The following is a 27,539-nucleotide window of genomic DNA, read 5'->3' on the forward strand; positions in this document are numbered from 1 at the left end:
ATCAGAAGACTTCTAGGTTGCCTAGAGTTGCCAGGCAGTACATATGCAGGAAGGAGAAAATTTTGAAAAATGCAGGAATTTTAGAGGATGAGGAGCACATAGATGGGATGAATGAAAGTGTGATTTGTGCAGATACGATGGAAGAGATGGAAGATATGCTGAAAACTGATATGCAGAATTGTCACAGTAATGTATTAGTGCAGTCCCTGGACATGTTTCATGAAATTTCAGATTTTGTGTCACAAATTGAGTCAGAGGCTGAGGTAACTCAACAAAGAGTGTTGAGTGCTGAAGAAATTCAGCAAACAGAGTTTCCAACTGGTTATGATCTGCTTTCAGAGACACAGAGGGCTCAAAACTTTCAGCCAACAGAGTTTACTGCTGAAGTATTTCAGCATCCAGAGTTTAGGGCTGTTTCTATGCAGTCCATAGAGCAGAGGGTTGAGGATATTTAGCCATTGGAGTGCAGAATTGCTGATTTACAGCAAGATTTGAATAATGCAGAAGAGCATAATGAGGCCAGGGTTGACACGAAATAAAAACTGTGGATAAGAAGGCGAAGCCGGTTGCTGTACCGCTTCCACTTGACAGTGATCAACAAATAGAGAGGGCTGCTAAACAGCCAATTTTGAGGAATCCGGAGCACATTGGTCATAAATTTTCAGTAGAGACTCTTGCTGAATTGAAAATTGGAAATGGTGATTTCTTGCTACCCATAGAGAAGCAATGCTTTCAGGAGATGCTTGAGCGACATGGAAGGGGATTTGCTTTTTTCCCGCATGAGATTGGATGTGTGAATCCTGATATTGTTGCTCCTATGGTCATTTTTACTATTCCTCATATTCCATGGAATCTCTGACCTATTCCAGTGCCTAAAGCACACCTGCCAAAGCTGATTGATTTATTGAATGAGAAAATCAGAATGGGAATTCTTGAGCATTCATCTGCACCATACTCAAACAGGTGGTTTACAGTTCCAAAGAAGAATGGTACTCTCCGATTTATTCAAGATATGCAGCCAGTGAACAAAGTTACTATCAGGAATGTTGGTATAGGTCCAATTGTGGATGAGTTTGCAGAAGCATTTGCTGGATGTGCCATCTATTCTTTAGGTGATTTGTATTCAGGATATGATCAGTTTCAGCTGGCTTTGGAAAGCAAGGACATAACCACCATGAGAACTCCTATTGGGCTTGTCAGGATGTGTACTTTGCCTCAAGGTGCCACTAATTCTGTTGCGCATATGATGAATGCCATGCATAAGGTCCTTCGTGATTACATACCTCAGCTTACCATGCCTTTCTTGGATGATGTGCCCATTAAGGGATGTGCAGAAGAAGAGAAAAATGAGAGTCTAAATGAGCAGGGATGCAGATCCTTTGTGGCTGATCATATTTCAGCATGTGAGAAGATTTTGGCCAGGTTAGAAGAAGTGAACTTGACACTTTCAGGGCAAAAATCTGTTTTTGGAGTGAATGAGGTTGTCATTGTTGGACATATGTGTGGATATTATGGCAGGAAACCCTCATTTGATAAGGTGAATGCTATAGGCAAGATTGCGGAGTATTGTTCTACCACTTCAGAGGTACGGAGATTCATTAGAGCTTGTGTGTTTTATATGATTTGGATACCTCATTTTGCACACATAGCAGATTGCTTATATCAGCTGCTTCGAAAGGGGCAAAAATTCTATTGGGATGAGAGCCACACTAGAGCCATGCGGTAATTGAAGAAGTTATTGCAGAATGCTCCTACTCTCAGGAAAGCGGATTATAATTGTGGAAAGCCTATTGTATTGACAGTTGACACTAGTCCATTTGGCATAGGTTGGGCTGTGGGTCAAGATGATACAGATGGAAATAGGTAAGCTATTCGGTTTGGGACGAAAGTCCTAAACAAGAGACAGAGGAGATATCTGCAAATCAAGAGGGAGTTATTGGGGATTGTTACGGCTCTCAAATGTGAGAAGGAGTACTTTATTGGAGCTTCAGTTGTGGTAGAGACAGATTGCTTGCCATTGATTGGTATGATTATGAGTTGCTCTACTCCGGATATAGCTATGCTGAGATGGATTGCATACATCAAGTCATTAAATCCGGAATTTAAACACATAGCAGGGAAGGATAATCCAGTGGCAGATATGTTGTCTAGAGCCAGATATGATGATGAGGAGACTCTACTTGTAGAAGAGGATGATGCAGAAAGTTCAGCCACTATGGTTGATCATGTTTGTCATGTCTATGATATTGTGGCTTTCATAGAAGAACTCTATGTTGGAGATTGGTTGCAGATTGGCAGGTACCTTAGTACACTAAGCAAAAGAGATGAATGGACAGATGAAGAGTTCAAGAAAATCAGAAGGAAAGCCTATGGTTATTTTCTCAAGGATGGATTTCTTTGGAAGCATCCAAAGAAAAGAGGCGGATTGCCTTTGCGGGTTGTCTGCAATAGAGAGACACAGTTACAGGTGATGAGGGAGTTTCAAGAGAGTCCTTGGGCTGATCATAGAGGAGTGTGGGCTACTTATGAGAAAATCAAGGAGAAATATTGGTGGAAAGGCATGTATAGAGATGTTTCTCACTTTGTTGAGACTTGCAAGGACTGCCAGATGTATTCGGTAGTGCGTCATCGAGATGAGCTTCATCCGACCTATCCGCTATGCATTCATTATAAGTGGGTAGTTGACTTGGTTACCATGCCTATGGGTCTATGGCAGATGAGGTATATTGTTTTGGCTAGAGAGGATCTTACCAATCATGTTGAGGGAAGATCTTTGAGAACGAAGACCACTAGTGCAGTGTGGAAGTTCTTATTGGAGGAAATTTTCTGCAGGTATGGTTGTGTGGGTAAGATCACTGCGGATCATGGTGAATTGGATGCAGATGAAGCTAGGGAGCTTTTCTCTCAGGTAGGAATCAAGTTGGCTCTAACTACAGCATATAATCCAGAGGGAAATGGGAAGAGTGAAAGAGGGCATCCGCCGATAGTGAAAGCATTAGCCAAAGCATGCAGAGGACGGATTGGAGAATGGCGGAGACTTCTACCATTTGCTTTGTGGGCTGATCGTACGACTCATAGTGTTACCACAGGATATATGCCTGCAGAGTTGATGTATGGTTAGAAACCTGTTATGCCGACTGAGACTTGTGCTTTGACTTGGTCAGTTTTACCTTGGCAGGAGGATTTGACGAGAGAGGAGCTCTTAGCTCTTCGGATTCGACAGTTGGAGAGGAGACCAGAGGATATTCAGCTAGCTATTGACAGGTTGAAGGTTGCTAGACTAAGAAATAAGGACAGGTTTGACAGCAGGCATTGCTTGCGGCCTAGAGCAATAGAAGAGGGAGATTGGGTATTGGTCTTTGATAGCAGCCTTGAAAATCAGCATACTGCACTTCGGAAGATGGTGAAAAGATGGTTTGGGCCGTACATAGTCAGACATGTCTTTGATAATGCAACATATGAGATGACAGAATTGGATGGGACAGTGCTTAGAGTGCCTATTGTTGGAAAAAGAATCAAGATTTTCAAGAAAAGAGATGATGAAGATTATGCATTGGAAGAATTTGCAAGAGAACAACGAGAAAAAACTCCGATAGAAGAGACAGATGATATGACAAATAATCTTGTTGATATACCGGAAATGCATAATGAAGAGATTGATTTGTTTGTGGAACTTGATGATAATGATCATGGGTAGTTGGCCCATCCGAAGGATGCGCAGGATTAGAGGGGGTGGATGTCGTATTGCTGCGCATTCGAGGTGTGAAAACCACCCAAAAGTTGTGTGTGTGATTTGATACTTTGTACATACTTAGTTGTTATGTTTGCTCTTTTATTCTATGCGGAAAATATAGTGAAGAGGGTTTGGAGCAACACGAATTAATCAACAATGCTCTGGTTGACATGTATGCTAAATGTGACGTAGAAGAACAGGGAGTTCTTGATAGATTCGTAACTCGAGATGCAATCTCATGGGCTACACTTATTTCAAGATATGCCGATTATGGGCTTTGTGAGGAAGTACTAAATTATTTCCAAGAGATGCAAATTGAAGTACATTGGTGGATATGTATGCCAAATGTGGGAGCTTGCTTGATGTTCAGTACACCTCAGAATGGTTCAATACAGCTGGTAGGAGCATCAAGACAGGCTTGATTGCGAGTGTCATTGTATCAATGTGGACTTGGGCAGCTACTATTTTGCAAAGCTCTAATGTTGCATGGGAGTATGGTGTCAGTGGCCCTTTCTAGTCTGCGAGTGGGGATATGGTGAAGGAGACCGAGTTCTATGATATCCTAGGCATAAGCCCTGATGCGAGCCCTGCTGCCATCAAGAAGGCTTACTATGACAAGGCAAGAAGGGTGCATCCGGACAAAAATCCAAATGATCCTCAAGCTACTTCGAATTTTCAGTTGTTAGGAGAGGCATATCAAGTATTGAGTGATCCTCAACAAAGAGAAACTTATGACAGATATGGAAAAGCTTCTCTTTCCAAGGAAAGCATGTTGGACCCTACAGCTGTGTTTGGAATGATGTTTGGCAGCGAACTCTTTGAGGAGTACATTGGCCAGCTGGCAATGGCAACTATGGCATCTCTAGATTTAGGAACAGATGATCCAGTCAGAGCTCAAGAGAAGATGAAGGAGGTACAAAAAGAGAGGGAAATGAAACTTGTGGAAATTTTGGAGAAGAAGTTAGAATTGTTCGTCAATAATAGACAAGCATTTATAGAATGGGCAAAAGAAGAGGCTTGTCGTCTTTCAGAAGCAGCTTTTGGAGAGCCTATGCTGCACACAATAGGTTACATCTACAAGCGACAAGCGGAAAAAGAGCTTGGGAAAAATATATTTCTCATGGGTGTTCCTTTTTTGACTGAATGGGGCACAGGGAATCTCGGAATGGGGAGGCTAATTAGCTGATTCAAGAGCTAATTTTGACGATAAAGGGGATCGACTGTGTAGGAAAAAGCGACGCGAATTCAACAGAGAGGGAGGGGAATGTTTTTTTTTCAGTCGGAAGGGAGGAGCTTTTAGGGGAGGAGGCAATCAAGTGTGCAAAGAAGGTGAATGATGATTCATTTGAATTTGATTCCTTTGCCACACCAAGAGGGGCACTTCAGCTTCGAGAGCTTCAGCCAGAAGTTACGACAAGCATCGTTGGATGATTCGAGGCAAGGTCTCTCTCCTTCATAAAAAAAATGTTTTTTTTAGGGGAAATGTGGACAGGATGAGCTGCATCCATGACTGTCAAATGTGGAAAGAAGGCATAAGACAGCAACGGACCGGAACAACAGACTGGTGATTATCTCAACACTATGCACTTCATCCTCGTCACGCACGTACCCGTTCTTCCCTACTAATCTAAACGAAGATGCTTCTTTGGTTGCGGAAGACCAAACAGTTCCGTCAGATTGGATTGAGATTGATTATCAGCCGCCGACTGGTATGAATACTGCTCAGGAGCCACATGCCCAGACGGAGGAAGTGGAATTAGTTCTCAGCAGCCCCGCCCTTCATCTTTATATGTAACTCTGGCGACTTTGACTGGTCGTCTTGGTAATTTGAATTTGGATTTCGATGGTGGTGGAATCGAGGTATTGGAGAGCCCATGAAATCAAAATATTATGTTGTGGAATGCGATGCTACAGGGATACGTTGAACAGAATTAGCAAACGGTTGAAAGTGAATAAGCGACTGTCAGCCAGAAAAGAAGAAGTTTTATGATGCCGCAAGGCTTGCATCAATACACAACATTATTATGAGTTTTCCTCAAGGGGTATCAGACACAAGTAGGAGAGCAGGATTTGAAGTTGAGTGGTGGAGAAAAGCAGCGTGTGGCACTAGCAAGAGCTTTTCTGAAAGGCTCTCCATTAATGTTCTGTGATGAGGCAAGTAGTGCATTAGGCAGCACTACTGAGGCAGAAATTCTCTCAACTTTCAAATCGCTTACACAGAACAGGACAGCAATTTTCATCGCACATCGGTTGATAACTGACATACAATGTGATGAGATAGTTGAGCACATGAGATTCTCTTGTCAAAAAGGGGGCAGTTCGTTTGGGTGCAGACTGTTTTCAGAGATTATTGTATTAAACAACTTCTTACGAGTGCATCTGAATGACATTGATCTATAATTCCATAGCATTAGTGTGTTGAAAGAAGCAAAAACAGAGTTTTCAGATCTCTGTGGAAACCTTAGCTCTTTCTTGGAGCAATGGAAGGGAAAAATTGTGAAACAGGTTGAAGAGCTCTTGATGAATAGATACAGTTTCCACACAGGATGGACCACAGTTCGAGAAATTAGTAAAGAGACTATATTACAGTTCATGCCTCTTGATTGTAAACTCATTGATAGCAGTTTCCCACACATTCTCGACATCTGAATCCAAGAAGATCACGATAGTGTTGTATATTTGAATTCTAAATTTTTGCACATAGTGTTTGAGGTCAAGGATCTACAAATGCAGCAGAATTAAATTGAGAGGCCTAAAATCAGTGGACTGATCAAATTAGAAGTCATCTTGTATTTTGCAAACTTCATGGCAGTAATATAAATACTATTTGGTATCATTTTCACGTCTTGCTTATTCACATGCTGAATCTTCTATCTTGAAATTATTCAAGGTCCTCGGTGGTCGTGACTTTGCTTTCGGAAATCCTTCGACAGCGGCTCGACCTAGGACGATTTTAAGCGTCAAAGTGCTTTAAAGGCACCCGAGCGACACTTGTTGATTTTTGATAATTTTTTAGACTACCGTGCTAGTTGTCAAGAGTTACCGGCCAATGGGGGATGTCAAGCGGGACGCCCAGGATTTTTCAGAACTCAATTCAGACACCGGACGGAGAAATGGCCACAAGTTGGGCAAGATGCGAAGGGGTTGACATTAGAGTGGTCAAGTGGCAAGTGACCTTTGGGAGCCCCCAAACTTTTAATGTAGCATGTAACTTTTGCAAAAAATTGTGATGTAGGCGTGGAGGAACAGGGCACCGATTTTTGCGCCCCATTCTTGGGGAATCCATCCTCCTGCCTGCACACAACCCCCCCAATGATCATGGGCATTCATTCCCCTCTGGATGCTGACTCTATCGCCGTGCTTCACCCGTCAAATGGTGGCCTCAATGGAGATCTCTGATTTCAGTCTTTCTCTCTCCTCCCTCTCTCTCCCTTAACGGGCTGTTCTTGTGTGGAAGAAGACAATGAAGAATAATGGAGGACAGCTTGTCCGGATGAGACCGGATTGCTTCCGGGTGGATGAAGACATGAAGAGTACTGATTTTGAATATGCTGGACATTGAATGAGGGCTAACACGTAATCCCATAGCAAAACCGAGATCCCAAGGCACAAAGCCTAAGCAGTAATTCAATTTTTATGAAGGAAAAATGAGTTTTATGCTATTTGGTTGATGAAATATTGTTCCCATGGGCTGATTATGCATTATGTTGTTGTTTGCTATGATTTTGATCAATTTATGCTCAGAAAATCAGAAAATCATAAGTGTTATGACTGAAATTAATGGTATAAAACCCGTAAAACACGCGTTTAAGAGGCAATATGGGATCTTTTTGCAAAATAAAGGGGAAACATGAGATATAACATCAACAAAACCTGAAATTTTGCTGTTAAAGAACCTAAGGGCCACAACTCCTAATTAATCTCAATTTCTAGTCATTTTTTTATTGAAGAAAATAGAGAAAAAATACCAAAAAATGGTGGAAATTGGGTTTTAAATGGGAGAAAATTAGGAAACGATAAAAGAAAAATTCCAGAAAATCACATAAGTGTTTGTGCAATGTATAATGAAGGTAGAGCACGAGGTTAGCCTCGGTTTACCCTCGTTTCTATGTTTTTGTTCATGTTTATTACTTTCTCTACAAAGAAATACACATAAAACGACCTTTACACCTATCAACGATTGCAAAACATTAAACGGTAGGGTGAGAGGGGAGTTTGAGTGTCAAAGTACAATCTTAAATCTGATTTATGTGTTGCATCATGGCTATAGGATGTAGTTTTAAAATAAAGGAAAAGGCAGCATGAGCGTAAGGCTCAGTGTCTCTCCTCATTTCAATACATAAACGTTAGCATGGAAATCGTAAAAAGATTGGTTGATCATGGCTACAAAATGCCGATTTTCTATTGGTTGTGCACTAAACCATTCACATTATGCACTATGCATGGTTCATGGTATCGAAGGAAAATCTCTTGGAGTGCATAGCAATTGTTTTCTTAGGACTTTGACCCATGATTGAGAGTGTGAGCTTATCCCTTGCCGTAGGGTAAAGGGTCAGTTTCCTAAAGGACTGTGAAGTGAGGAAGCATGGTATATCTCCTGGAAATACGAGAAATACAAAAGAGAGGAGTTTGTGCTCATTTGTGTTATATGTTTAGCAGTGCATCAAAGGGCCAATCCCTGAGATGTAGGAGAGCTGCAGTGGGGCTCCGACTATTACTTGGTGGAGTGCCTCCATATATGTGTGATCATGGAATTCCCAACGTATAAGGGTTCTCTCTTTGAGGAGTGTTGAGGAAAACGTTGGACTATGAACTATAAACGCAGGAATTAAGCTTTAGGGCAGTTTGTCCTTTAGCATTAGATTGACGCTCTTGGTCCGCGAGGCCGTGAGGGTGTTTGTGTGTCATGAGCATGAGGTTTGGCTAGTGCTATAGCCAGTGCCAGCCCATTTTAGGTCCCATCAGTGTTGCGTCTGCCGGGAGCCACCTATAAGTTGTGGGTTTCAGATCTAGGGTTTCTAGGGACCAAAAGGAAGTTGGTTTATGTCCTCTGATAAGGACCGTCAAGCCGAAATCCAAAAAGCAGAACGTGCTGAGAGGGCTAGACGGCGGTTAGAGATTGTAAGCCGTTATTCTCCTCAAAGGAGTAGAACAGTACGTATACGAAGCAGTGGTATTAGTCATTTAACTACTCCACCTATTCCATTAGGTGGAGGAGAAAGTGTAAGATCTTCCTCTCCTCCACCAAGTCTACCCACTTTAAGTGGGGGGGTGAATTCACCCGTTCAAGCTCCTATTCCTAATTTGATTGTCACCATGACACAGCCTATTGCGATTCCTATAGGGATGTCGAATTTACCAGCCTTAGGAGTTCCCTTGCCCATTTTTAATGGGTTAGCGGAAGAGGATGCAGAATTTCACATTTGTGAATTTTAGAGATTGATGTTCAATTATCACATCCAAGATGAGGGACATTTAATGATGTTCTTCAATATGACGTTAAAAGGAAGGGATGTGGTATGGTATCACAGCATAGAGTTTGGAACCATAACCACCATTGATCAATTCTATGCAGCTTTTCGAGCAGAATATGCCCCTCAAAGAGGTGGCCAATATTGGTTGCGGGTCTTGAATGTAACGCGCCAAGATCCTCACGAGAACGTGAAAGCATATGCCAAGAAGTTGAAGGAAGTATTCCGTAAGTTGCAAACTTACATTCCCATTCCATCGGCTGCCCAATTGCAATACTTTTTGCATGGGTTGGACTTTAATATCCAAGCACAATTGAGCAGTGTGGCCTTGGCAGATATAGACACTGCTATTACGTGAGCAGAGGGAGTGGAAGCATGATTATAAACGGCCTAATCCTCTCAAATGAATGTTAATGGGGGTTTAGTACTTGGCGGCAATCCATCATTGACGAATGGAAGTCAAGGGATGCCTATGACTAACCCTAATTGGAGAGGGAGTGTGGTTTCGAATGTACCTTTACTACTGGCTCCTCCCAGTGTGACTATGCCTATGGCAAGTCAGTTGGCTCCATCAAATGTTGGAGGCCAAGTTTTGAGTTCTAACGTTGTTCCTGTGGGTCAACAGCCAATGCCAAATCAGATTGTTAGGCCAATGGAATGACGAGTTGACGATCGAGGCTACGAGTCGAGTGCATCTAATGTCCTTGGCAAAGTTAAGGACACGATGAAGCATTATACCGATATGATTTCCAAACAATATCGACAAATAGCTGTCGACATTAATTTCTTGAAGAAGCAACAAAATTTGATAGGGAGTCGACGCCCTGAAGAGGGTGGACCCTCTAGATTAAGTTGTAAATGGTGTGGTGGACATCACTTCCCTAGAAACTGTCCAAATGTGAAATGTGACATTTGTGGGAAGTCGGGCCATCTAGCTGCTACCAGTTGGAGTAAGATTAGTTCCCTCCAACAAGGGCGTAAATAGCCGGGCCTAGTGAGTCATAGAGCGCAATGAAATAACTTGCAGCAGAATGATGCACCAAGACAAATATTGCAGAGGGGAAAAACAACTATACAAGAGTTGCCACAAGGCAATGGAGTTAGCCTTATTGAGGCTGTACAAGTCAATGATGCTGAAACCTCTAACTTAAGAGCCGTGACAAGAGGCCAAAAGGCTAAAGAGGTTGACAAAGATAATACAAAACCGGTCAAGGTAAACCCTAAACAAGGGGATAAGGGGACGCAAGTCCAAACTCCTAGCATAGAAGGGGGACTGCTAAGGCCAGTTGGCGATCCTAAGAAGGATGAGGAAGTGCCCACAAAGAAGGCAAGAGCCAAGAAAGAAGCACCAAAACCGGTCCAAAGACCAAAAGAGAGGATGGTTTGGCGAGAAAAGAGAGCTTTGGCTACTTATCATGACTTTGATTTAGAAAGTTCTCTTTGCGAAGTCAAACGAGATGTGAATCTCTTGCAATTGATCAAATTATCTCCAAGAGTATGCAAGGAATTTAAGAAGATCCTGCGTATTGGGTATATTGTAGAACCTTTGGGCATAGCACGAGTAGGGGAAGATTGGTCTGACCATGCTGAAAAGAATTGTCCTAGGGTTCCAGCTTATGTAGATGGAATATTAGTGGAACATGCCATTGTAGACACTAGATCCTCTGTCAATATCATGAGTTCAGAGCTAATGGAGAGGTTGGGTCTAGGCATCCAGAAAGACAGCTCCACCCTTCTCAGAATGGCTGATGACAGTCTAAGATAACCAGAAGGTTGCGTTACTAAGGTCCATGATACAGTTGCAAGTGTAGAATGTTTCTTGGACTTTAGGGTGATAAGATTTGCAGGACGTCCTAGCTATCAGATTTTGCTAGGTAGGCCTTGGATCTTACAAACAGACTGTCAAGTCGATATACCCGTTGGTCGAGTGGTTTTAGGTAGAGGTGCTAATCGAGTAATAGTTGATGCTTATCCTGAGTCTCCTCAAAGTGAGAGAGCTCCTTTATTGTCTACTGAATTAGAGACAGCAGATGATCCATCTAGTAGTCAGACATCATCTAGTGATGAATCTAAAGAGTGGTCCTATCCCTGTAAAAGAAGGCAGTCGTCCTATGCATTAGAAGGTAAGGCATATGCCTTTTGAATTGAGGGACGGGCTTTTTGAAGAGTTACAGAAGTTACGGAAAGCTGGTTTAATCTTCCCTATACAACACACAGAATGGTGTTCCCCTGTTGTTATCAGGAAGAAGAAAAACAACCAAATCCGATTATGTGTGGATTTTAAAGAGCTGAATAAGCAAACGGTTAAATATTACTACCCGTTGCCATTTATTGACTAGATTTTGGATCAATTAGTGGGCAGGGAAATATATTCGTTCATGGATTGCTTTGTAGGATATAACCAGATGGCAATTGCAGAGGAGGACAAGTTGAAAACAATTTTTATTACAGTCTTTGGTACTTTTGCGTACCATGTGATGGCCTTTGGTTTATGCAATGCACCTGGATCGTGGCAACGAACAGCAGACAAGACCTTTGGTGACATCTCCCCAGATGAGTTGAAAGTATTTATTGATGACCTGGGGGCAGCCACTGTAAGGGAAATGATGCTGATTATTTTGAGAAAGTGCTTTGAGCACTGCAGACAATTTTGTATCGCTCTTAACCCATGGAAGTGTGTTTTTGGAGTACCTTATGGACTATTGCTAGGCCATGTGTTCAGTTCAGTAGGAATAGCAAATTGACCCTGAAAAGCAAGGTCATAGTTGCTATGAGTCCACCACGCACTCCGAAAGAGGTTCACAACTTTCTGTCATCGATAGGGTACTATCTGAGGTTTATAAATGCCTTGGCAAAAATAACGTTGTCATTAATGAATTTATTATCTTTTAGTTGTTCATTTGACTAGAGCCTTGCAAGGTAGCTTTTGAGGATCTGAAGCAAGAGCTAGTAAAAGCACCCGTTTTAAAAGCACCTAAAAGGGGTGAGGTATTCTATATATTTTTAGTAGCCACCATGCATAGAATCAGTTGTTGTTTAGCCCAAATTTGGGAGGAAAAGTGGTATCATCCAATAGCTTTTGCTAGTCGGAAATTGGGCATTTCAGAGATTAACTATTCCTACATGGAGAAGTTGTGTCTTGCGATGGTCTTTGGGACTAAGAAATTTAGGCACTACATCCTCTATGAAAAGGTAGTATTCTATACGAAGGCGGAAGGACTTAGATTGCTTATGAACAAGCTATAGCCGCCTGATCGTTTGGCAAAGTGGTTAATCACTTTGCAGGAGCTCGATTATGAGATTAAGAGCAAGCCACCGAGGTTGCAGGGTATTGTGGAACGCCTTGTGGATTTCGGGGAGCCGAAAGAGACTTTGGCTGAAGGAAGTGATATTGAAGAAGTGTTTAAAATTGATATAGCTTCCATTCCATCTTTGTATGCTGCTATTACGCATTATTTATCAACAGGAGAGACTGGAGTTGGTTTGTCAAAGTCTGAAAAGAGAAAAATCAAACAAGAGGCATTGAAGTTTTCCTTGATCGCAGGGACACTATATCGGCAGGGTGTTGATGATATCTATCACCGATGTGTGATGCCTGACGAGGTTCCTTTCATCTTGGAAGAGTGCCATGACTCTGCATGTGGAGGGCACTTTGCGGGACGGTTCACGGCGCGGAAAGCTTTAAGAGCTGGATATTGGTGGCCGTCCATCTTCCAAGATTCCTTTGAGTATGTTAAGAGATGCGATACCTGTCAAAGGCATGAGAGTAGAGAGAATAGGAAACACCCACTTACACCTATCATGGCTATCCTTCCATTTGAGAAGTGGGGTATTGATTTTGTGGGTCCTATTACCCCGTCGTCTACTACCCAGAAGAGGTACACTATAGTAGCCACTGATTATTTCACAAAATGGTCAAAAGCACGGGTGATGAGGCAGGACAATGCAAAAGAGACTGCAAGTTTCCTTTTAGAGCAGATTATCTGTCGCTTTGGTCCACCGAGGGAATTTGTGTCGGACCGTGGAACCCATTTTTTGAATAAAGTGATCAAAAGCTTTTGACTGAAGATTGGCAAATCAAGCATAATAAAATGACTCCTTATAATCCGCAAGCAAATGGGCAGGTTGAAAGTATTAATAAGCAGCTTGTGGGGATCTTGTCTAAAATAGTCTCTGAGAAGAAATGAGACTAGGACAGGAAGTTGTATGTGGCAGTATGGGCGTACAACACCACATTCAAGCGAGCTCCCGGCCATACTCCATTTAAATTGGTTTATGGGGAAGAGTGTGTGTTACCCCTTGAAATCGAGTTGCCAACCATATGGTTTGCAATTAACCACTCTTTAGGAGATGAGGATTCCCTTTTTGAACGTTTCACAATTATAACCCACCTGGATTAATTGAAATTGCAGAGCTTATTACACCAGGAGGTAGCTAAGCATCAGATGAAGCAGTTGCATGAATTTAAAGCAAATAAATATATCTTTAAAAAAGGGCAATTATTCCTCTATTATGATGCCCGTAGGGAGCTGTTTCCAAGGAAGCTGGAACCTAAATGGGATGGCCCCTACAAGAATGTTAGGTTAGGAAAAAATAGGTCTACGGTCCTATTAGCTGATCTACAGGGAGTAGAGTTTAAGAATAAGGTTAATCTTAATAAGATTAAACCTTATTATTTCTAAGTATGCTAATACAAAGAAAATGTATTACATGTCCATGCTGGGGATAATTTGAGACCTACAAAAGATCTTAAAGTCAGTTGATGGGTCAGTTAATCCCTTATCTGGAGCACCCATATCTGGAGCAGAGATACCATCAGGGGAAACTTATCTGGTGGAGCAAAGGATACAAAGTGATTGAGCAAGAGGACGAAACCTATGTGTGAGAGATTAAAGTCTTCTGCCATCACTGCTTACGACTGTTGACAAGTATCCCTGTTGAGTTCAATGAAGAAGGTGGGATGGAGCCGTCAGTCCATCCGCTAAACATGCTAAACTTTGATTACCATAATTACGAATAGAGGAGTTCGTGATGGCAGGCTGTGTAAACCCATTGTGGACATATACATTATATTTTGACGGAGCATCCAGGGGCCCTAATAAAAAAGGGAGTGTTGGAGTAGTAATTCGAGATCCCTGATGTAGAGTTACGATGAAGTTAGCTACTTATCTCGGGGTAGGATTTACTAACAATATGGTAGAGTACAAAGCCTTGATTATGGGACTGCATCTTTCCAAACAAGGTGGTATTCGTCGGTTGTTAGTAAAAGGGGATTCCCAGTTGATCTTGAATCAACTAGATGGGATATACACAGTGCGGAAACCCATTCTTTGTATGTATCATCGGACTGCAATGACCCTACTTGAGGAGTTTGAGAGAGTGTCTTTTCAGCTGATTCCACGATATTGGAATCAGTTTGCGGATTCATTGGCAAATCTTGCTTATGAGGAAGACCTCTTCTTTAACTGTGGTCCTAGTTTGGATATTGTTATCAATGATGAAACAGGACCAATCACTTGTGGGGATTGTTATCAGAGCATGCAATATATGGCAGACGATGGTTGATATGGGTGATGCAAAGAGTAGCCGAGACCAATCTACCATTTTTATCCTGGACCCATAGGTTGATTAGAAAACATGCTATGCATACGCCTCTTGCTATATATGCAGAAGGGATGGGTTATAACCTTTCGCATTTAGTTTAGGGCTACGAGCCCTGTGTTTTCCTCCTTGGGAAGAAGCTTATTATTGTATATCTGTGCTCTTTCAGGAAGGGATGTGTAGGTGCTATTCTGTTTGATCTCATTAGGCCAAGAGGGCTAGTTTTGCGAGGTTTTACTGTTTTATTTCATTAGGCCAAGAAGGCCGATCAAGTTTTGTAGTGAAGTGCTTTATTTCATTAGGCCAAGAGGGCCAGTTGTCTGTTTAGTGCAGGTACGGTTAATGGTTTCTTGTTTTAGTTTTGTGCTAGACAGGTTCGGAAGAAGAGCTTGGAAGGAGCCTTTTGTTGTGTGGACGCTTCTCGTGGCCCTCTCCAGGTGATATCTTTCCTTTATGAGTACCGTGGTTTTTATGCTATACATGTTTGTGTACATGTATGGGATTTTCCGTTTCTTATTGGGGACCGGCATCCAAGGCATAAAGTCCCGAGGTTTAGGTTCAGTATGTTTGAGGGAAGTCTGAGTAGTCGTTACCTCCTGTAAAGACATTGCTAGGCATCGAAAGACCTGTTTTAGAAGGGAGTTCTAGTGACCCTGTTCTGCTTCCCTGCTAGGCAGCCGTTCTAGGAGTTCTTATTAGTTGTGAGGCAGTTAGAGAAGCTTGCCGAAGAAGAAAATAAAAATGATAAAGGAAAGAAACCCTGAATATCTTAAAGACAATAAATATATACAGAGGTGTGTAAAATTGGGTTCTAACCCCTATCAAGATAGAAAAGAAAAGAAAGAAAAATTTATAAGCAGTTGATTATCACCTTGCGAAGGCTTGGTAGGTTCCTGGGGATGAGTTAGAACTGGGGCCGATGCCTTGTCTTCCTAGGGGTGGCTTCTTGCTAGGAAAGAAGAAAGTAAGGAAGGTTGGAGCGAAAATAAAAGTGAGCGTCAGAAAAGGATTAAGTGTCGCCTTGCGAGGGCTTGGTAGGTTCTTGGGTACCGAGACAGGTCCTAAGGCCGATGCCCTGTTCTCCTTGGGTCACTACGCTCAGCTCCCTCCTTTTTACATACCCGAGTATGAAACATAAAAACCTTAAAAGAAGAAATGTGCTACAAGAAAATACTTCTTGATCAGGCTATAGGAGTCCTCGCCTAGTAGGAGCTCCTAGTTGTGTTGTCCTTAGTTAGGTAGGTAGTTCAGACCCCCACTTAGGGCAACCTCTTTGATAGTTCTTTTCAGTTTGGCCGTGTTGGAGCAGTTGGTTAGTGACTAGCTTCGGACCTTTTATCAGATTATGCTAAGCCTACTCCTTGTGGATGTCATACTTTGGTTCTGTCAGGGGGTAGGGTGAGCATTGTGCTGTGTTTTAATATATGTCTATTTTGTATCAGCTTGATGCTTCCTTTGGTTGTTTTGTGCAGATCTACTGTGGGATTCGACGGGTTGAGTCACCCTATCCTGTGGTCGCCAATGAGAGCGGAGTTTTGATGCCGAGAAGTGCTTAAAAATAGCTAAAATTTACGAATATCAAGGGAAAAATATTCAATGTCGAAGGCGGCGGCTCGACCTAGGACGATTTTAAGCGTCTGAGTGCTTTAAAGGCGCCCAAGCGACACTTGTTAATTTTTTATAATTTTTCAGACTGCTGTGTGGGTTGTCAGGAGTTACAGCCAATGCGGGATGTCAAGCCGGATGCCCAGGATTTTTCAAGACTCGATTCAGACACCAGACGAAGAAATGGCCATAAGTTGGGCAAGATGCGAAGGGGTGGACATTAGAGTGGTCAAGTAGCAAGTGACCTTTGGGAGCCCCCAAAATTTTAATGTAGCATGTAACTTTGGCAAAAAATCGTGATGTAGGCGTTGAGGAACAGGGCGCCGATTTTTGCATCCCATTCTTCGGGAATCCATCCTCCTGCCTGCACACAATCCCCCCCAATGATCATGGGCATTCATTCCCCTCTGGATGTTGACTCTATCGCCGTGCTTCACCCCCATCAAATGGTGGCCTCAATGGAGATCTCTGATTTCAGTCTTTCTCTCTCCTCCCTCTCTCTCCCTTAAGGTGCTGTTCTTGTGTGGAAGAAGACAATGAAGAATAATGGAGGAAAGCTTGTCCGGATGAGACCGGATTGCTTCCGGGTGGATGAAGACATGAAGAGTGCTGATTTTGAATATGCTGGACATTGAATGAGGGCTGACACGCAGTCCCATAGAAAAACTGAGATCCCGAGACACAAAGCCTAAGCGGTAATTCAATTTTTATGAAGGAAAAATGAGTTTTTATGCTATTTGGTTGATGAAATATTGTTCCCATGGGCTGATTATGCATTATATTGTTGTTTGCTATGATTTTGATCAGTTTATGCTCAGAAAATCAGAAAATCATAAGTGTTATGACTGAAATTAATGGTATAAAACCTATAAAACATGCATTTAAGAGGCAAAATGGGGTCTTTTTGCAAAATAAAGGGGAAACATGAGATATAACATCAACAAAACCTGAAATTTTGCTGTCAAAGAACCTAAGGGCCACAGCCCATAATTAATCTCAATTTTCTAGTCATTTTTTAATTGAAGAAAATAGAGAAAAAATACCAAAAAATGGTGAAAAATGGATTTTAAATGGGAGAATTTTAGGAAACGATAAAAGAAAAATTTTAGAAAATCACATAAGTGTTTGTGCAATGTATAATGAAGGTAGAGCATGAGGTTAGCCTCGGTTTACCCTCGTTTCTATGTTTTCGTTCGTGTTTATTGCTTTCTCTACAAATAAATACACATAAAACGACCTTTACACCTATCAACAATTGCAAAACATTAAACGGTAGGGTGAGAGGGGAGTTTGAGCGTCAAAGTACAATCTTAAATCTGATTTATGTGTTGCATCATGGCTATAGGACGTTGTTTTAAAATAAAGGAAAAGGTAGCATGAGCGTAAGGCTCGATGTCTCTCCTCGTTTCAATACATAAACGTTAGTATGGAAATCATGAAAAGATTGGTTGCGCATGATACACAACGCTGATTTTCTATTGGTTGTACACTAAACCATTCACATTATGCACTATGCATGGTTCATGGTATCGAAGGAAAATCTCCTGGACTGCATAGCAATTGTTTTCTTAGGACTTTGACCCACGATTGAGAGTGTGAGGTTATCCCTTGCCGTAGGGTAAAGGGTCGGTTTCTTACGGGACTGTGAAGTGAGGAAGCATGGTATATCTCCTTGAAAGACGAGAAATACAAAAGAGAGGAGTTTGTGCTCGTTTGTGTTATATGTTTAGCAGCGCATCAAAAGGCCAATCCCTAAGATGTAGGAGAGCTGCAGTGGGGCTCCGACTATTACTCGGTGGAGTGCCTCCATATGTGTGTGATCGTGGCATTGCCAATATATAAGGGTTCTCTCTTTGAGGAGTGTTGAGAAAAAAGTTAGACTATGAACTATAAACGCAGGAATTAAGCTTTAGGGCAGTTTTTCCTTTAGCATTAGATTGACGCTCCTGGTTCGCGAGGCCGTGAGGGTGTTTGTGTGTCATGAGCATGAGGTCTGGCTAGTGCTATAGCCAGTGCCGGCCCATTTTAGGTCCCATCAGGTTGTAATCAAATGGGTGAAGTGTAGTTAGTATTGCATACATCCATGTCTATTTGCTACATTCAAGAGACCAAAAGGCTTGAACAAGTTGATTATAGGGCCATTATCTGAAATTGAGGTGATCTGCTTTCAAATTGAATCATCATCTTGCTTGATTGATCTTTTATCCTAAAATTAGTCAATGTCCTTTGTGGTCACGACTTTGCTTTTGAAAAACCCTTCGACACCGCTCTGTTGGATTCCTTTGTCACCTTCCTCTTGTTTCTATCGTCGTCACCCTTTTACATTGCCATCCTTCTCTATTGCATCCTTCTTTGTTAGATTCGTTTGTCAGCTTCATCGTTCATATTTCGGCCATGCTTACCTACCCTTCGGCTTCTTTGTGTCGTTCTGCGTACCACCTCTTTGTCTTCTTCGTTTGTTCCCTCTGCAATAGCTTTATCCCGCCCTTTCACTTTGTCGTCTCCCCCCTCCACCATCAACATACTCCACCCTCTTAAATAATCAATGCCATCAATCTTTGCCACCACAGCAACAAAAGCTGCAACTTACAAAAGCTTCTGAAAAGCTTCCACCAATTCATAGATGCGCTTGTAGACACAATATTTGAATTGTGTTTAAAAATGTCGGGCATGTTTATTACCGCGTCTACTAGTGCGTCTAATATTTTACATCTACAAGCGAGCTTATAGTGAAAACTACACACGCATATAGATGCGCATATACACCCGAATATAGATGCTCATATAGATGCACTTATAGATGTGCATATACATGTGCACATAGATGCGATTTCACCTGCAAGTTAGATGCAAATATAGACATGCAAAATAGTGTATGAAAAAAAAACCAGAGAGCATGTGGTTGCCATGCAACCACATGCTCTCTGGCCTTTTTCCCCCCCATCAAATTTTGTGTGTTTGGGGAAAACACAAGAACATTACTCAAGAATATTAGCCATACTTCTCATGCAATAACAAAGTATACCTTATCTATGATGAGCCCCTTCCCGTAAAAGTCCATTGCAAAGATCGTGTAGTACCAGTGTGAGAGACAAGTAATTTTACAAGGTAGATAATACAGGGAAAAAAATGTGATTTTATAAGCTAGGATCCGTTACACTTAAGGTGCCATTGCATTGTAGTGAGTATTTCTATCTACATGTCTATCTATTTGTCTCTCTATATGTTTATCTGTCTTTCTGTCTCTCTCTCCCTCTCTCTCTTTTTGCATATTTTGCACAACAAAGTTGCGCATCTATCAGTGCGTGTACATTGCACTCTAGACGCGCTCCTACATGTGCCAGGTCCACAAAACTCAAAAAAACCTCAGAGGAGGTGTGGTTGTTTAACGCGAGCGCGTCTATAGGCACGTCTACTCTGTGGATCAGACATGCTCTTACACGCGCCAGCTCCACAAAACTCAAAAAAACCTAGGAGGTTTCATGGATCTTCAACACTTGCGCGTCTACGAGCGCGTCTACTCTGTATATCAGACGCGCTTGTAGACACAAATTAGCAGTGAAGCACAAAATAAAACTAGGAAAAGAAAGCAACAACTAACATACCCAAAGCTAAGAAGGAACCACTCAGAGTAAACACAGAGAGAGAGAGAGAGAGAGAGAGAGAGAGAGAGAGAGAGAGAGAGAGAGGAGAGAGAGAAGAGAAGAATGACTCACCTTGAATATTTATTGTGATGGGTAGCGGCACAACTACAAACTCCTTCTTCTCCTCCATCTCCTTGCTCTTTGGCTGTTCTCCTCATCGCAACAAACATACCAAAAGCTAATAAGGTAGCAAAATACAACTCTAAGATTTGCATAGTTAGCTTAGAGTTGATTTGAAACATTCGCATGATCTTTTCTTGTGATCACACTTTTCTTTAATCGTGAAAGGAATAGAAGATAATTGGACGATTGACAAATCTGTTGTTGGTCAACAAATTTGACCCTCAGTATTATGTCTAGTCAAATCAGAAAACTAGATGATTAGAATCATCATTTAGCATAGTCAAGATGGGAATTTGTATAAATTTGGATCATTCTCTTCCTTGGATTCTTTTTGCATCTCATAATCTGTGACCAAGTGAGTATACATATAACCAATTCAATTCAATGATCATTATGCCTTTTGATGCAATGCTTGCAATGCTTTGTCTTGTCAGCTTATCAAACTCTTCATATGCTTCTTGTAGGCTTGAACACTTGACATGCATGACTCTTCTGAGTTTTCAAAATCGGATTTCTTCATATGAATTTGTTTCTCCATGCAATATTCCCAATCAAAGATCATGCTTTGAAAAAGAACTTTTTGGCCTTCACTCATACAGTTTGCAAATTTGAGTCCATGATTTGCAATCAATCAAGCAATGTTCCACAAAAAAAAAATGAATGCATTGAGGAATTTGTGCCTAGCCTAACTACATGTGCTTGTGCATCATGCAAATGCAAACACAAAAGAAACACGCAACGAAAAATAAACTGATAATGACACTGACTTAAGAGTCCAAAATCTTGGCACAAAATTCTGCCCTCATGTTTACAGTGGTAGACATGCAGCATCACGACACCGCAGTGGATTTGAATTTTTATAAATTTTTTGGAGTAGCGAAACCAACAACGACAAGTGCCAAGCAATGCAGGAGTCTAAGACAAACATAGAAAATTTTTCAAATCGCAATTCTAATGTCAAATGTGGAAGTTATTGGTGCCCTAGTAGCAGAAAGCATAGAAATGGCCAAATGGGAAAGGGGTTTGGAGTAAGTGGGGGGGGAGGTGGATTGATGTGAAGGGGAAGAAGAGGGGTGAGAGAGATATGGAGCATCAAAATACCCATTCCAACCGATGGCAGCATGATTCTTCCTCAAATTTTCACTCTCCATCCTTGCATCTGGCTCCACAAATGGTGGCTTGATAAAAAATACCCATTTCTACACTTTCTCTCTCCTCTCTGTCTCTTCTCTTGTAGGTTATTCTTGTGGGAATCATCAAGAGAAGGTCGAGATGAGAGATGGCAGACCGGTAGATGAAGATGAGATGAGACTAATGCTAAGATGTGATGACCAACACTGAGTAGACCCTAAATTTAGACCAATTTATTGTCTATATATGCAACTATAAAAATATAAAAGACGAGAAATCTCAATAAGTCTTGTTTTTCATGAAAAGTTGGTTCATTTTTATGTTCAATCATGGAAATGATGTGCCTATCGCATGAAATTTGATATCAGCATAGCGTGTGACGTGTTTAAATTCGGTCATAAAGAAAATGCACAATCTGATATCACATTAATGAGAAAGTAATTATCCAAAATTAAAAAACACGCAAAAATAAGTAGTTTTGATAATAATTTTAAAAAATAGTAGAAAGAAATATTATATGTGGATGAAATAGTATATGATGATTGCCATTGTTAGTATTTGTTGGTATGTAATAAAAAAGTACAAAATAAAGAGTATTTATAGTAGAAATATTTGAGAAAAATAGCACAAAAATAAGAAAAAATGATTTTTAAATCTATAAAAATAGAAAAAAATAGTAAAATACACTCAGATGTATGGTGGGCTATGGGGCATGAGGTTTAGTCTTAGCCTACATGCATTTACATATTAAAGTGCCCGTTTAGGGGGTGATTCTATGGAAAAATATCATATAACATAAAGAACGCGACATAATGAATCAATGGGCCTTGAGGTTGAAATGCCAAGTTTTATTTCATGAAAAATAGATGACTATGCATTGAAGTGCATCATTTAGGTTATGTTCAATATCTAAAGGAGCGGAAGCACGGATTAGCGCAGTTCTATCTCCTTAATTATTCTACACTATGCTAGGGGAAAGCATGAAAATAATGTCTATGCAAAACACGTGGCTAATAATTGGTCAAAAATCTTTGAGCACACTAGGGCATGACATTGCATATGGATGAAACATGGTATCAAAGAAAAACTCTTAGATGCATGGTACTTGTGTGCCAAATCATTGATCTATGTTGAGTGAAAGAGGTTCCTTTGTCATAAGTTAGAGTGGCTATCTTCAAGAAAGGTTGTGTTAGAAAATAATAAATATCCTAGATAAGAAAAGATAGAAAGAGCGAACTATATTTCATTATGCCTTACAAATCAAGATGACACATCTTGGGGCCAATCCTCCCTCGAATATAGGAGATTTGTGGGGGCCACAACATTCCGCTTGCCCTCCATGTATATAAACAGAGGTGAAATAATTACCTAAGTATGGGAAGCTCCATTTTCTTGGAGTCACGATCGGCAAACCATCAGACTATACTTTAAAAGAGCTCATGCAACATTGTAGAAGGGGTTTTAGTCAAAAGGTCGTATCCACCAAGTATTTGAGAGAGAAGGAAGTAGAGAATAGGAGACATAAGAGAAGAAAAAGAATAGGCAAGAGATTCTAATGAATCCTAAGAATGCTGGAAATCAACTTCTCTTCAAGATATGTCCATACATCATGAATCAATCATGAAACCTTGTGCCAAGCTTGCAAAATCTTCACACAAGATAAAGACAAAGCTCAATGATTCAAACTCTGCATGTATTACATGTAATCTCTGTTGTACATCCAAGACAAAGAATCCAAAAAATCCAAATGTCAATAGGTTTTGTAGTTGACATAGCTATGGTTGTGAATACATGAAATATATCATATGACTTTTGTTTCATATAATTCATGATTGATGAGTGGGTCAAAGAGGCTGGAATAGTGACACCTTCAATCTCACTTTCGTGTTTTTGCATCCAACAACATTTAATGCAATACCACCATATGGGCACAACGGACTCAATGTTAATGAAGTGTCTGACTATGATATGAAGAGAATGCACATATAGGAGCACATGTGTAATATCACAAGTTGAAACATACATATCACTCTACACTTGAATATAGCTTCTAAGCAAAGGATTCCATGGTATTTGGCAAGCCTACTTGCTATGCTAATGCTATGATAAGGAATGCTATGATGTAGTCCATTACAACAATCTTCTACACTTTCATTGTTGCACCCACTTCTAACATGGTATTAGACGTCCATGTTAGGCCTTATACTACTATCCGAATTTTGCTAGATTGAGAACCACTACACTCCATTTTGGACTTACCGAGGCTCCCTAAACCTAAATTTCAAAAAGAAGTATTGATATCTCTCTCCCTCGCTCTCCCCAATTATCTCTCTTAGAATAAGACAATAGGACCTTTGAATGTAGCAAGGGTAGCATAGCTTTTGAGAAAAAAAGAGAAGGATTGAGGAGTCATCCATGAGCCTCCATAGAAGTAGAAAGTAATTGGAACACCATCACAAGATATTTGAGGGGATTAAAGAGAGGATATTAAAAGGCCATCAAAATCTTGCTCTGTGTACGTGTTAACACTAAGCCATTAATGCTAAATCCAAATCTCTCTTCTCTAAAGATCTAATGAGTAAATTGTAAGTATATAGAGAATGCATGATCTCCATTGAGTTCCTTACCATGATTTTTCTTGGAAGTCTAGGGTCTAGTACCACAACTATGTTGCCACATTCTCATGAATGAATCCATTAAACTTGAGTAGCTTATATTTATAAGTATATTTATGTAAATTTACTTAGTAAGATGCTTTTAATTTTTTTGTTAGAAACTCCATATTAAACTAGTCGAAAACATACTTTTAAGCACTTGTATAAACATACAAAAAAATGCACCTACGGATATGCTGATTGGGGAGATTATCTCTCTTACTGATTAAAATTTTCAGCCGCAAAGCATAACAAACATATAACTATTAAGTATTAAGATATCCACACTTTCATTTTGTCTTTCTCTTGAGGATAATTATACTCTAAATTTCAAATACAAACAAGCCTAAGATACCCAAAATTATTTTCAAAAGAGAAAGAGAAGAGAAAATGTAAATATAAGAGTTGAAGGTTACATCTTGTTTTGAGAATGATATGACAGTCCTATCAAACTATCTATATAATGCATTTATCACCAGGATAAATATATTGGTTTCTCTATAAGAAACCACATACCTAATGTATTAACCAATCCAAAAGAAACAAATGAAAACACATGTTAAAAACATCAAGAAATATGGTAGTTACTTTTGTGTTAAAATACCCATCAACACCTCATTTTTGCAACAGATCAAAATGTATTCACGAAGAAGATAATGTCCACATCTGTATACACAAAATACCTGCACTAAACCTATGGAGATGGTTCCCTTTACACCCATGCAAATAACAAGCTAAGTTTATAGATAACAAAAATGAAAGGTTTAACCAAGGGTTTACATTGAAAGCTTCAATAGAAGATGTGCCCACATAGGTGTCATTGTAACTTCCCTTAAAGGCTAAAGTTCTTTTTTGTTATCTCTCTACTTCTCCTTGTTTTCTCATTATTATTATTATTATTATTCTTCTTCTTCTTCTTCTTCTCTCTCTCTCTCTCATTGTGTGTATGTGTGACTCTTTTCTTTAATTTTGGTATTTTTCCTCAAAGGGAAAGTAAAAATTAGAGCGTGCATGATTTCAAAAATAGGGACACAGATAAATAAGTAGTTATTGAGTCATAGAAGTACATGTTTTTATGTGTAATTAAAATTATGTTTATAATGTCGTTTGTTAGAAACACCATCCCACGTGTTATTACACATGAATCTACACACAAGGATAAACTTGCTGAACAATATATGCCTCCACTTCTCTACTCCAATTCTAGTGTAGTCTTTCTTTATCATTAAGTTTATAGAGTTTCTGTTCTACTTGTAAATTTTGCACCCCACATGCATGCATGCATCTACATGTATGTGTATGTGCTTGCACACACACACAGACATGTATGGAGGTATGCACATGCATATACACTCACATGGAAGGATGTACATATACATGTACTTAAGGATAACATTATATTTTGTAAATATTGAAAATCATCATAGTACATTATATCACACACACACACACACACACACACACACATAGAGTGAGTGATTGCGAGAGGAGAAACATTTGGCATTAAGTCCATGTAGTTCTATAATAGTCCCACATTGGGCATCCATGATTCATGCTTTATGAAAGTACAACATTATCAATCAGGATGTGGCTGTGATGATTGTAGAGAAAAAAAATACTTTTGATGAATGGGAGAAAAGGCTATTGATCCTTGTTTGGTGAATTTCTATTAGTTCATATACACAAAATAGGAAATATCTTGAGTACTGTTGACATAGTGAAAATGGATGTTAAGAGAGATATGCCACCACCATATGTTAAGATAAATGTGGGTATTCCTATGCTTGATTCAATAGCATAATACAAGCTAGAGTAGATATCCTTCCCAAAGAGCCGATAGAATGCTCGTGGCAAACCCAATATAAACTGAAACCACAAAGATTCTTCATTTTTAGTTTGAATGAAAGATTCATATAAAGTAGCCTTTTAGAGTTTCAAAAAATGGGAAACCTGATAAGTTGAAGGGAATAGATGTGCCATTGCAAGATGATGAAACATTGTATCTAGGAACCAGTCGCTATGCACAGAGATAACTACATCACCAACAATGATTGTTCCTTGAAGAGTGTATGGGTTGTACAACCCTTTTCCAATTGTGTAGTGAATGTCTACAAGAAAGATTGTTAGATCATGTTAATTAAAGCAATACATTGCAATTTGATTAGTGATAAAGTATGATGATCTTTAAGTAATAACTATTTTCAATTTACCTATAACCATGTAGGTAATAATTTGAGTCTTATTTTGGTCCCAAACCAGCATTTTGTCACCAATAACCACTTCTTTAGCATACTTGTAGTGAAAAAGTTGATCATTATCTATCAATAGTAGATTGGATAGATAATTAGTTTGACATTTTCGATGTATACATAGTGTAGATGCGATTTTGGTTATATTGATAGATAATATCCGGACCTAAAACTATGGCAAAGTGTAGGGGACTGAGCTCCAAATCCATGACTCTTTTGTTAGCAAAGATATCTTGATCATATGAGAGCTTGAAATGCAAGAATCTTGAGGATATATTTGCATCAGCATGCCCAAATCCATATACATGACTAAACTCAAGCTCTTTGCGATTGTTATTCCACACTGCAACCTGACAAGTAGTAGCACCCTAAATTGATGAGTATATGGTGGTTTTAGAAAGTATACTACTACTTTAGGTCCACAACAATTAGGAACTATCATGAATGAGGTATTGTATGAACTATATATATTATACATGAAGTGCTTTTAAGATAACCTGATCTCCAATCGAGAGGTCATGCATCTTTTTGTGATACCCTGTAGATGTGGTAAGCACAAAATTTCCTGTATGCAATGGCATAATTTCATACAAAAAGTAGCTGGATATCAAATTTTGATAATATAGATTCTAATAAATTTAATTAATGGAAGTATTTTACACAACATTACATTCAGGCACACAAACACAACCAAGATTAATAGTATAGTGCTTGACATTATCACGTAATTGCTATTAAGTTTCAAACATAGATACTATGTATGGGTCTAGCTAGCCCAACCTGGGAAGCAAGAAGTTCCAGCTTTACTTGCGATTGCATCAGTACTACACCTTGCAGCTACACCAGCAATTACTGTGGCCCCAACAACTGCTATTGCACAAACCGGTGCAAATACACAGCCTCGATACATGTAAATGGAATGGCAGATAGCCCAAAAATTGCACCCGAAGCAAAACCTACAAACCAATATTTTGAGATCATTGTTTTACTCAGAGGTTGTGGAGCTAATAATTGTGTGTAGTAAGACATTAGAATAGGTAGTATAGGCAATGAGATCTATAAGATGATATGCTGAGAAAAAAGGAGACAACTTGAGGTATTCTTAGTAAGAGTCAACTACTTGTTGACTATGAAAACTGGTGAGGAACCACCATGAGAAGTTTCTCTAACATTGTGTGTTTCATCGTTGTGGAGGGGCATGATTAATAGATCAATCTGCTTTTGTTAGTTTTTTCGCATGATATAATATATTTTGGAGCTCAGAAAACGACTGTCATGAATTGCTCCTCCATTGGAAGACACCATGAGCTATCTTGACTATATTGAAC

At 40.0% G+C, this 27,539-nt stretch overlaps 1 pseudogene; it reads left to right on the forward strand.

Moving 5' to 3' along the window:
• Positions 1-4,265: 4,265 nt before the first annotated feature.
• On the forward strand, positions 4,266-27,125 carry LOC148029854 (chaperone protein dnaJ 10 pseudogene; annotated as a pseudogene).
• The last annotated feature ends 414 nt before the right edge of the window (positions 27,126-27,539 follow it).

Source organism: Lygodium microphyllum, chromosome 10 (assembly GCF_053477565.2).
Source record: "Lygodium microphyllum isolate KBCC chromosome 10, Lygodium_microphyllum_v1.1.10, whole genome shotgun sequence".
In the NCBI taxonomy this organism is placed as follows: Eukaryota; Viridiplantae; Streptophyta; class Polypodiopsida; order Schizaeales; family Lygodiaceae; genus Lygodium; species Lygodium microphyllum.